This window comes from Varroa destructor, unplaced genomic scaffold (genome assembly GCF_002443255.2).
Source record: "Varroa destructor unplaced genomic scaffold, Vdes_3.0 BEIS01000001.1, whole genome shotgun sequence".
Classification (NCBI taxonomy): Eukaryota; Metazoa; Arthropoda; class Arachnida; order Mesostigmata; family Varroidae; genus Varroa; species Varroa destructor.
The window spans coordinates 63,049,411-63,061,132 of NW_019211454.1; the positions used below are offsets into that span (position 1 = coordinate 63,049,411).

At 40.4% G+C, this 11,722-nt stretch overlaps 1 long non-coding RNA gene across 1 annotated transcript; it reads left to right on the forward strand.

Moving 5' to 3' along the window:
* Positions 1–4,203: 4,203 nt before the first annotated feature.
* Positions 4,204–10,262, forward strand: LOC147758952 (uncharacterized). Its single transcript, XR_015319042.1, has 3 exons — positions 4,204–4,443; positions 5,012–5,054; positions 8,675–10,262. It is a non-coding gene; the product is annotated as an uncharacterized LOC147758952 (long non-coding RNA).
* The last annotated feature ends 1,460 nt before the right edge of the window (positions 10,263–11,722 follow it).

Below are 11,722 nucleotides of genomic sequence, written 5' to 3' on the forward strand. Positions count from 1 at the left end.
CAATTAGGCTGTTCAGATAGCTAGTTGTGTATATCTACGTACGAATAATTATTACGAAAAATATAGGCTTTATTAAATATGGCTGCTTTTTATAAGATAGTTTACATGCTTCTTGTCCAGCTGATGTAGATTTGCTTCTGCAGTTTGTCGTAGTCGAGAACGTCAGCTTGCTAAAACTGTACCATTTTTCTTTGTTTTTCGCCCAAATGTTTGGTCATATTTGATCGGATTATTCGCTATATTAGAATAGGTTACATATGCCGCTTTTTACTATGATCACAGAATTCGAAGTACTGCCACGTAGAGCTTTAAACGTCGAGTTGGTTGCAAGAGCTTTCGAATATGCCTTGTATAAGAATGTAGACAAACGCGGATGTATAGAATAGATGAATGCTAACGATAGGAATAGGAGGGTGATACGCTCGACGCGACCAGACACAGTAGGAATCTTGTCGAGAAATACTGGATTTTGAAAGCTATCGAACGTGTATTGCCATCGAAGAAGGTTAAAACACTTGAAAGCTAGTGCTGAGCACGTGTTTGCACCCGAGCCTAGCATAAAACCAACACCGGCTCCCAGGGCATTTTTCATAGAAATTCGATAACAACGACAAAAGTATTTAGTCAACTTATGCACAAGACGTTCCTCTCAAGATGACACAGGGCCAACGTTTTGATGCTAGCGGCATTTTAGGTTCACTACCCACGGTGACATGACAACAAGGTGATTCGCCAGACAGAATTCGGACGATTGAACAGTCTTTGTCAATTCGCGAATTTGTAAGATTGTTTTTGTCCTCAAGCTATCCTGTAAAAGTGACTTTGAACTATTGCCATTTCATTTTAATTAAATATGAAGTCATATTTTTCCTGTTCAAGTTTGGCCACATACATTACGGTTTTCTGAGAAGCGTGGGCGCAATGTGTGATTTTCAGTGCGCCCACTTCATAATGAATACTCACTAATCGAACTTATTGAAGGCAGAACGTTTTTTCCCATAATGAGGATTTCGCTGTGCCGAAATAGATTCGAGCTATCCGTGTAATAGAACACTAATTCGGTTGAGTTCCTATACAGGTTTGCACGGTAATTGTAATTGTTTTGTCATATATTCCATTAATAGAATAGAACCTGCAATAAAATAAAAGAAGTCCCTCTTACTATCTCTGCCTCGATAAGCGGCGACCGATTCATGACACAATGATGCTAAAATGTCTTTCCACGAGAATTTACACCTGCGATATAGTGCTGTATCTCCCTGGGAAAAGCTAAAGCAAGGTGCACCTTCCACAGACGCTTCCCTAGTACAGTCGATTTACACATAGAAAGAGGGGAACGATAAGGAGGGGAGAGAGGAGTTAGTATAAAAGGTGGACGTGCAATACCATTCCTGTAATTCTGCGTGAAAATCCAGCGAAACGAAGATGCTCTGAATCGTAGGGGTAATGCGGTGGCTGTGGATACTAGCCGCCGCTACCGACGCCCCCTTCCTGTTACTCCTTTTCGTCGAATTTCATCATCGCGTATGGACACTTCAAGTGGAAACACGTAGCAATTATGTGGAATAACAATAATTCTTCGGATCGATGGAACAATATCATTATCAGTATCAAAAATTATCATCAACTAGCCATCGCTGCTAGCCAGCGTTAGAAGTAGCAACATCAGGGAAAACATTATCATTAGATAGATGATGACACTGCTGGGCAGCTGGAAAGTGTCGCCTGCTGTTTGACCGCCAGACCAGAATCAGACTTGTCTTCTTTGTAACCTGCTCACAACTGCGTTTTTCTTTTGCGATTTTTTCCTTCGGCAGCCTTCTCACTCAGTCCGTGGCGTCGCCGGCTGCCACTTCGTTCGTTTCATCCAGACATCTTTCAGGACATCCTGAAGTGAAAGGGAAGGGGGGATTGTCTTTTCATCCTTCCTCGATTTGTCCCCATCGTCCGCCTCGCCTGGACTAGATGTGGGCGTCTGCGGTCCCAATCCGCTCTCTCTCTCTCTCTTTCGTTCGCTCGGTCTATCTGTGTATCCGGTGCACAGGCGTTGTTACTCAATGACGACGCCAGCATCAACGACGGCTCCGACGAAGTGAAACCGACGCAGGCGGAAAAAGCAATCTAACGGTTTCCTCATCACTTTGCTTTTTCTTTGCTTCACGAGCTTGTGGAAGGGTCACAGACAAGTGAACGCCTCGCGGTGTCGGGCCGCTTCATCTATTTCGAAGTTCGATTGAATTTGTGCCGAGATGATAAATGAAGGGCCACTTCTCCGCTGTGGCCCTCTGCCGGCCCGGTTCGATCCGTAGCGGGCACAATTGCGATGGAACACAAAGAATGGAGTCGTAGCGAAGTTGGTGATTGTCTTTTGTCTCACCTACATATTGGCATGGCTCTATTTATTCGTAGATAATAAGAACAACCGTAGTGTCTTCTACGTAGACGCCATAAGATGGTGAAAACTGTTTTGGCTCAATTTAATGCTTTTTCCGTGATTATAGAAAAATATCTAAGGTGTTTAGTGTCATCGCATAAATATTTGCAAGTACATATAAGACCATATTTAGCACTAAAATTATGTCAATAGCAGCGTTCTTAGCTTGAACCCTTTATGCTTGAGTGCCCTCTGTGCACATTTATGTTTCAGTCTGGTAAACTAAGTTGCGGGTGTCATTTAGTACGTGCTGGCCATCATCAAGTTAAAAAGCCTCTAAGGCACAACGTACTGAAACCTCGTCCCTCGTGGCCCTAAGTTTTTTTGGCAGAGAGCTGTGTTAATGATTCAACTTATCATCGTATAAGTGTTCATTCATCTGTGTACTTGATATTGAAATGGCTAATTGGGCTTCGTACGATAAAATACGATTTTTTTGTTTGGAAACTCGAAAGGATTCATCATGAAAGCAGTAGCCGCGGACAAAATGGCGATTTCGACCAAATGAAACAGGCCCGTCAAATTGCATCATACATGGTTGGAGTGGCAATCTATTCTACCTATTTTGTGAAATGTTTTCAAATATCAGTACATATCTGTATAGGTCTCTCCATCCATCGGCCACTGCTTGCTTCGAAATTTCGATGAAAATTTTGACAGAGTTGTACAAACGTATAAACGTCGTATCTACAGCCCCTAAAACCATCTGTAGTAGGTTATCAGATCTCTCTTAGCCCAGTGTGACGTATCCATATGTACAGAAAATGGTTTGACCGAGGAATTGGCTTTTAACCATGCTTGAAACGTCCTGATTTATTGAGCATTCAAGAACCGTCGGTTCAAGTTCAAAGTTAGATATTTGTAAATGAATAGCTGAAAATCGGTGGGTATTATAACTATGATCAGCAAAGTAATGCTATTACGATATCGATGTCCTTTGAACTGTGTTGATAACGGTTAGTTTTTTTTTTTAACAGAACCTGCTAACTAACTCGTTCAAAATTTATCTCGATAGTCCAAGCATATAAAAATTATTAGATATGTTCTAAAGTTTTGAACATGACCTAATATTGTTGGAGACGTCGAAACAATTTTCGAGATGGGTGTCGCATCGTTTGCTCTAATGATCTTTTAAAACCCATTATACGGGATCTTAATAAGAGCCCTATGTCGAAAAATGGGTAACTTCGATTACATAAAACTGAAAAGTTATCCTGAAAATACTAGCTCGTGAAGAAAACTGCGACAGTATTTATCCATTAGACTCTTAACTCTTTTTCCTATAGAACAAAGACTAATATGGCAAACGATAGCAGTTAGAAGAACTGTACCAGTCGATGCATTTCCCTATTTTTCTGACATATATTTAAATAATTCTTCGGCCATAATAGAGTAAAAAAAAAAAAACAAATAACGAAAAAATCTGAAAGACGAGCAATATCCGCTATAACTATGTAGTGGTCTCGGCGAAAACAAGTCCCAGGTCGGGATTGAGCCTCACATTCGATCCAGATTGGTTAGCCATTGTCCTTGTGGTGCCTGGTCCTATATATGAAGGGAATTATTCACCCTTTCTACTCTGCTTGGCGTTTTACTGTTTGCCTAACAGTGCACAGGTTTCTCGTGTTGTTATTTCAATGTTTATCTTGCTCACCATTAGTGCACTCATGAGACTATCGTACCACTCCTGTGCAGTGACGTGTGATGCACATTAAGGGCACGTAATATAAACGGCGGGTGCATCTACCCGTCGTTGTTTGTCGTCTGACGGACGATTTGCGCGTCGTTTATGAAAACAGCCCCGTTATATAGCTGTGATTACTGCTATGATTATGTTTCACTATCCGATAGACGGTACATATTATTTGCGCGCCAGGGACAAAATTGCTCCCAGACACGTATTGGATGGTCGGTTGGGCCAAGACGTTAAGTGTGACCAAAACGAAGTGGCGCTGATTGTTGTCTTGTTAAGATCGTTTATCTAAGATTGTACTATCGCTCATCTTAAGGTTAGATATCACGGCTGTACTACGTTGTTATGATACACCGAGAATTACCTAGTGGTCCATATGTATTACTCGTGAAAGTAGAGTAGAGCAGATTGAATCTTGGCATAGGGGATACAATGATTCTGTTAAGAGCTTTAATATCGATTATTACGCTATAGGAATCTGAACATGGCGTGAGCGAGAAGACATTATGGACCCTTGTCCATAAAACGTTATTAGAGTATTTTCAAATCGCGAACATGATTAGCTGCTCTTTAAATTTCCAGCTCCTATTTTTTGCACCTAATAAAAAGCTTAATTATTCTAGCTATCTTTAGTAGCTATATTTTTGTCTATATTTTTCTATATTTTCGTCCCCTTTCGCTTCTCGTCCGAATTGGCCTAGTCGACTGATATTCTTCAATCGCCGAGATAGTCGATCAACCCTTCTGTTATTTTTTTTATTACATATATATATATAATCTGCAACATTGAATAAATCTCAGCAAAGCGACCTACCAAAGAGATCATTTGTTAGTAGCTGAACATAAAGTTGCGTCGTGTTTTTTGATATTATGTTGTTCATTAGAGTTCCCAGGAGAATCGTCTGCGGCGCGCGAACGATGCTACAGGTAGGATAATTATATACGTATGCCTAAGGTACCTTTTTTCATTACTGGGTCATAAGGGGTGTTTTAAATTCTAGCCTGGCGTAGGTAACGCCAGTGAGACTAAAGCTAACTGGAAATGCTATCGTTAATAAAATATCAGAAAATTTCACATACAGTTGTGTTGTTTATTATACATTTTAAGTATGAGTGTTAATAGCAGTCTGAGCTACGCTTCACTGAGACCACTATGTGTATATAGAGAAATTTAGCTTCCATCAAACACAGCTTGACTAAAGTGCGTAACTGATGTTGTAGAACAATCAGCTTCTGCTACTGCTATTCTGCTGACAAAAAAATTGTTAACAAAATGTAGTTTATTTGCCTGGTACGCAATCAATAATGAAGATATGGAGATAGACTCTAGCACTTATTCGACCTCTGCCGTTCGACCTAATTTTCATCAGTTACTAAATCGCTTTTCGAGCTAGCGTGTTCCAAGCTGTTGGGTGTCACGAATAGAGGATTTTTAGGGGAGGTTAAACTATACAATAAGCGGGCTAGAAGTCAAAGCCACATCAGTATGAACTGAAAAAGCTTTCTTTCATAATACCTTCACATACCTCTCCTTCTTATGTTTGTTTACTATAAACTTCATTTTGCCCCTCCCTGTTTACCTATGTGACTATACATTGTGCTGTTTTCTCATAGTAATGACATCATTAGCTGTGTTGTCCTACTTGAGTTCGTTTCTATCATTATATAATTACCTGCCTGCACAAGGTATTGCACTGTGAGTGGATCAGCTGATCGCAGGCCTCGCATGCGTACTGACATGCACTTAACAGAGGGCAGTTCTATTGTATCTGCCCTCATCGCCACGCATCGCACGTACATAGGTAGGGGCTGTTGATTATGATAGTCGGGCATGACCGAGGGAAAACTAAATAAAATGGACAGTCTTAAGTAGTGATTTGATTGACCGGTCCAGCGGTCAGAACGCGAAAAACTGAGTCATAAAAAATGCGTCCAATAGAATGGAAAAGTACTGCTGAATACGTTAGAAGGAAATACTTTAGTTAATACCGACATATAGGAAACAATTCAATGGGTAGCAGCATATCGACAGTGAAGAACTGTAATTGGACTTGGGCTAACAGGCAATACATACGTCTCTTATTTGGCTCATAAACTCTTCCATAGGTCGAATATTGTCAAAAAAAATTCATCATCAATTTCTATTCTCCAAAGAGCCAACTTGGATTTGCATATTAGGCCACTGAACATTCTCAGACCACTTCCCTTGATTGACCTAGAAATGTTCCTCTTTTAGCGTATGATCTGAATGGTCAACACACAGTCACGAATATCATTGCCCCCTGTATCAAATGCACTAGGAACCATATATAAAAATAACCAAACTCAAGCTAAACAAACTCTTCACAACTAAAACCACTTATTAAAATCGTGATATTATGCACATCTGTTTGCAACGAAACCTCAAGCTAAGATAGCTGAAGTATTCTTTGGCTCTTTCTTTTTCTGAATGTCATCAGTTATCTGAAATTGAAATAATTTTTTTATGTCTTTGCGCTCCGCACGAAAATGCTTGCTGCAATACGATAATATCTCTATTCCTCTCAACACGTATGACAATACGACTGGGAGCAGCTAAAACTCTCCAGCAGAGTCCAAGCCTAGGTTTTGGGATGGCCCCTCTTTCTATTTCGGCCTACAGTTTAGACACAATTCATACATCAACAGTCAGGCAAAGAAGTAGAACTTTGAACTTGAAAGCCTCAGCTTGAACCTTCGTTCTTGGCTGGGGCAGGCTTTCGTGGAAATACGTTTCAGATTGAATACCAAAAGGCAATGGGGCTGCGCCAGAGTGAGTTTTTCTCTAGTTTGTTGATGATTTTATACTTCTACTTTTATCATCGTCGATAAAATGGTGCAACGAACCATACCAACAGTAATTCTACGACTAACAGCTGCCAATAGCAAGGCCTTTGTTCGACTAGCCTGTGTGATATCGGTTCATTGAAGCCTTTTACATATATTTATCGGACAACGCGCAAACGCTACAACGATCAACGTCGGATTATTGTTACGGCAAACAAATTAAATCGTTCTAGAATTCATCTATAAGTTTTATATGCTCATTATGCGCTATTAAGTTTCACTGATTGTTATTATCAACTAACTTCGCTCGTATGTATAACGGTATCATTTATTTACTTGGGAAGGTTTTTTTTTGTAAGCTACGCGAGGACTATACCGTTTGGCATCCAGCAGGCTGCATCAGAAACTCGACGATTTTCGCAGCAGAAAAAAATTGGGAATCCATTTGCCAAAAATATAGGCGCCCACTACATTGACCTTGGAGCTGTTCTTGGTCACATCTGAGTTCACACATCGTTCATAGTCGAACGGAGTTTTGATCACTGTAAATATGTCTTCTTTCTGACTAAGCGATATATTATATTCAGCGCGAGCGAGTAATTCGCCTGTAAGTCTGGAGATAACTTTTCTCTTTTTTCTTATTAAATGCTTTGGGTTTTATGGAGAGTAACACGGTTAGGTATTCCATCAGACGGAATCCATCTTGCTATATCTATCATTCCATATTGCACTTCCGCTATGCATCGCTTTAATATAGTCACATGTTTACGACCTCGATGTATCGGATCCGATATGTACCACAACGTAGTCTAGTTTTCGTTTTCTGCCTACCTCTTCTTCTACATATATGCTACTAGCAAATAAGATATTCGTTCCACGGAGCTTGATACATACGTACGTATCAACGAAAGCTAAACTTACAAAGGGTCACTATGACTGGGATTGGATGCGGCGCTAATGATATTAAAGAGTTTACATCGTCGAGTCATATATATTTAATTGATTAAAACGTTATATAGAACATATAGATATTGTAGTTAATGAAGAGTAATAGGACTATTGTAACGATGGCCTTAATGGCGTCCATCGTTATATCATAACTCGGAACTAGTCCATACATCTGTCCAACCTTGAGCAGCTAGATCCGACGTTGTAGAGATATGAACAATGTCGTTCAATTACCTGTTTCGCCTTGACCAACTTATGCAGAACGAACAGATTTGAAGGTTCAAAAAGGCACTGTTCACCATAGTTAACGAAGCCACGCCAAGTATGAATTTCTTTGCTTTTCTTCTAAATTTCATTGCCAATTGCCAAAAGTAGGACGACGTCTAGAATCGAACGATTAGCTGCTTTGGATACATGTCGTGTCTTGCGCGACGACGACCGCGATTGTCACTCGCAGCTATTGCCTGTCGGTGCCTAGCGTCTGCATATATTGTTCGCCCCTCAGCCGCACGGCTGACCCTTCATGCTGTTCTCAGCTGCCTGAACTTCCGTCATCCTACTGCTGTTTCTGAGAAGTAAAACGAGTAGTGAGTAAAACTGCGCGGACCTTGCCTGCTCGACCGTTCTGCCAAGCGAGTACTGATCAAAGAAGGAGACGGTGGCTCGTAGCAGGACCATGATACGTTTCCGAAGTCGCAGTAATAACAATCACCACTAATAAGCACCCTACACCAAGCAGCCGAAGTAATACCGCCTTTTTCAAATATACTGTCATTAACATACTACCGTTCCAGGTAACCGAGGGTTGGCTGACTGCCCTGGCATAGCCAGCGGTCAAAAAGGCATGATACCGACCGTAGGACTACCACCACACGCGCTGTTCGCTTGGTATACACCTCCTTGGCTTGTGCCGATTTCGTGCTTCAACACAGCTTCGCTGTTCATAGATTCCGGTGCGCATGGAAGCGGGGACGCAGCGATAGTTTTCCACACATATCTTTGATTGAATATGAATCTGATAATTTTCCACACTTGTTATTGATTCCTTGAAAGAAAAAAATATTTCTTAAATCACAAAATGACGGTTCTTCAGAAATTTGCTCTATCCAATGCATTGACGTGAGCAATAGGTAAGTCTAGAAATTGCATCAAAATTTTAATTTTATTGAATGTTAGATTTTAAGCGCAAATTTTGCCTCGAGCTTTCTAGCAGGTGCACGAGTGAAGAGTGTCGATTGAAGTAATCCTCCACAACATCGTTGATTTCCATTGAAAGGAGGTTGTAGAAACCTGTCTGAAGGTGCACGTGCAAAGACCTCACAATCGCATAGGGTAATACCACATTGTGGAAAAAGTACATTTCCATTGTCGTCGTTTGCTGGGAATGAACTGGTCAGAAGACGTTCGGCATTATTCCTATAACAGTAGAGCTCAGAAAACAGCGAACTCCATGAGGTGCGATTGCTGCCAATCATTGGCCGCTTGAATAGTAGTTACAGATCTAAAATCATCTTAGGCATCTTCTTATTACGCTTCTAGGAAAACTAGACGAGCGATTTCCGTAAATGAAAGCTGGTGAATATCATACGATATGACTTTACCAGGCTTTAAATCTAATCAGCCTCAGCTCAAGCTCAAGACCTCCATAAATAACCGTATATATCACGTATTCATAGTTGTCAATTTAAATTGAACCCGATTCAGCGCCTAATAGGGACCTTGCGTAGTCACAAAAAAGAATATGATTGTTGTCCATTGAGAAATATAAACGCGGTACACGATTCTCAGTTTGGTTCCCTACATAGCAGCCATTGAATCTAGAATTTGAAGAAGATTGAATCTAGAAGTTGAAATCAATGAAAACTTACATCAGACGGCTAATTTCCAGTATGAAACCTATATGTCCATTCAATCTTATTTTATCGTTAAGTTTATTAGACTAACGTGTTAGCACTTGCACACCCTCATAATTGCGTCTGCGTTCAAAACGGCATAATAATTATCTAGATGTTAAACCTACCAACACTTCTCGTATATTATCTCTACCAAACATTTACCAAATGTGACGTGTGCTCCCACCCTCGAAAATCAAACTAATACAAAATTTCGTTTTCTATCAATAAATAAATTTACTTCGAAAAAAAAAACGAATGAAACTCTGTCAGAGCTATTCAAGCAATGACGTAGTCTTTGGGTGGAACGGCAGATTCGACAAAGTTCCGTGTGAGTTTCTCTAGCGCCGCTTATCAATAGCTTCGAGAACTATAGAAGTTCCACTGGCCTAAGATGACAGAGGATAGGGCTGTTGTCTACCGTGTCATAAATAGACAGGGTTTTTTTCAGAGGTAGGCGTGGAAATTCAATTATATCGATGTGTAAACGTTTCACAGACGGATATTACTAAAACTGAATAAGTATGTGTAAAGTAGATGGTGGCGTCTGGTACAATTTTTATAAAACTGTCCCGTGCCACATGGTGTGTACTGATACGAGCCGAGTGTTGATGGCCGTAATAACTAAGTAGATACTAAAAAAAAACTTGCGATTCTTCTATTCAAATAATCCATACATTGCGTTGCTTAAAATAAGCGTTAATTAAAACGTGAAGAGACCAATGGGACATTGTTTTTCGAAACGATACATTAACCTAGGCCCTCGCATCCCAGCGTATCTGACACTTAGAACGCTAATGGCTAGGCATATTGTTTTAAAGAGAGACACAACTTTGCGTTATAGTCAATACAACGTAAATTGAAAAGTAGGTATTGCCTAGATGAATACGGAAAGGGGCTCTGCATACGAAGGCATGCCGTGATAATAGAATCGCCTACTATAATTTCATGCGGCCTGTAGATGAGACCCCGCGGCGCGAAGTGCCTGACCGCGACAAAATATCGTTGACAACTTTCTCTCCATAAGGTGTCTAGGCTAATATTTCAGAACGCTTGGAAGTACCAAAGACATACAGATCTTCTACACTTGTTAGCTACTTCATTTTAACAATCTGTTTTCAATTCATTGCAGAAGCGAAGTATCATTTTGATACAAAAGCGTCCGAATATAGATACAAAAATGCATCAACTTTGGTGTGGTTAGGGCCTTGCATAGCCTCAGATATGCGTGCTATTTTGAGCAACTATGTAGAAATCGGAGAATAAGGTTACTAAGAAGTGTTATAACTTTCGTAGTTATTTTAATCTGTACGAGAGACCCCATATGCTTATCGAGGGTGACCCTTACGCTTTTTGCGTTGCAACTTCGACAATTTTCTGGGCGTCCACTGTTAAGTGTCTCAGCTGGTTTCCTCTTAGGAATAGTCACTTCAGCATAGATACTGCCACCTCATTTGTATTGCACCAAACTGAAATGCACTGCACGACCCAAATGATAGTTTTCAAAATAAACGCCTCTGTTTTCTACTTAGGCGACCCAAAATATGAATAATCCGCTCAGCTGATATAGTAAGTTATAGCACTAGTCGTAATGGGAATTTCGCCAGAAGTTTTTCAAAAACTTCGAGCGTTTCGTGCAGCAGAGCACCTTGCTCACTCGGTCATCATGGTATAATTAAATGATTACACCGTTATTCAGATATCTTGCAAAATTATCCCGCTCTTAGAGGCAACTTACTGCTATAACGTTCGCGCAATCCTTAACCTCTCCTCAGGGGCCTTCAGGTTAGAAAATCCGGTTACACAACACCCTCGGAATGCCCATAGACCATTGCATAACCTGTACATATTGTTTGTGAGTTGATAAATTACCGCCTATCTAAAACAGATTGTAATATAATAACCAAACGCCAATAGTTATTGTACGAAACTCCCCAAATATAATTCTCG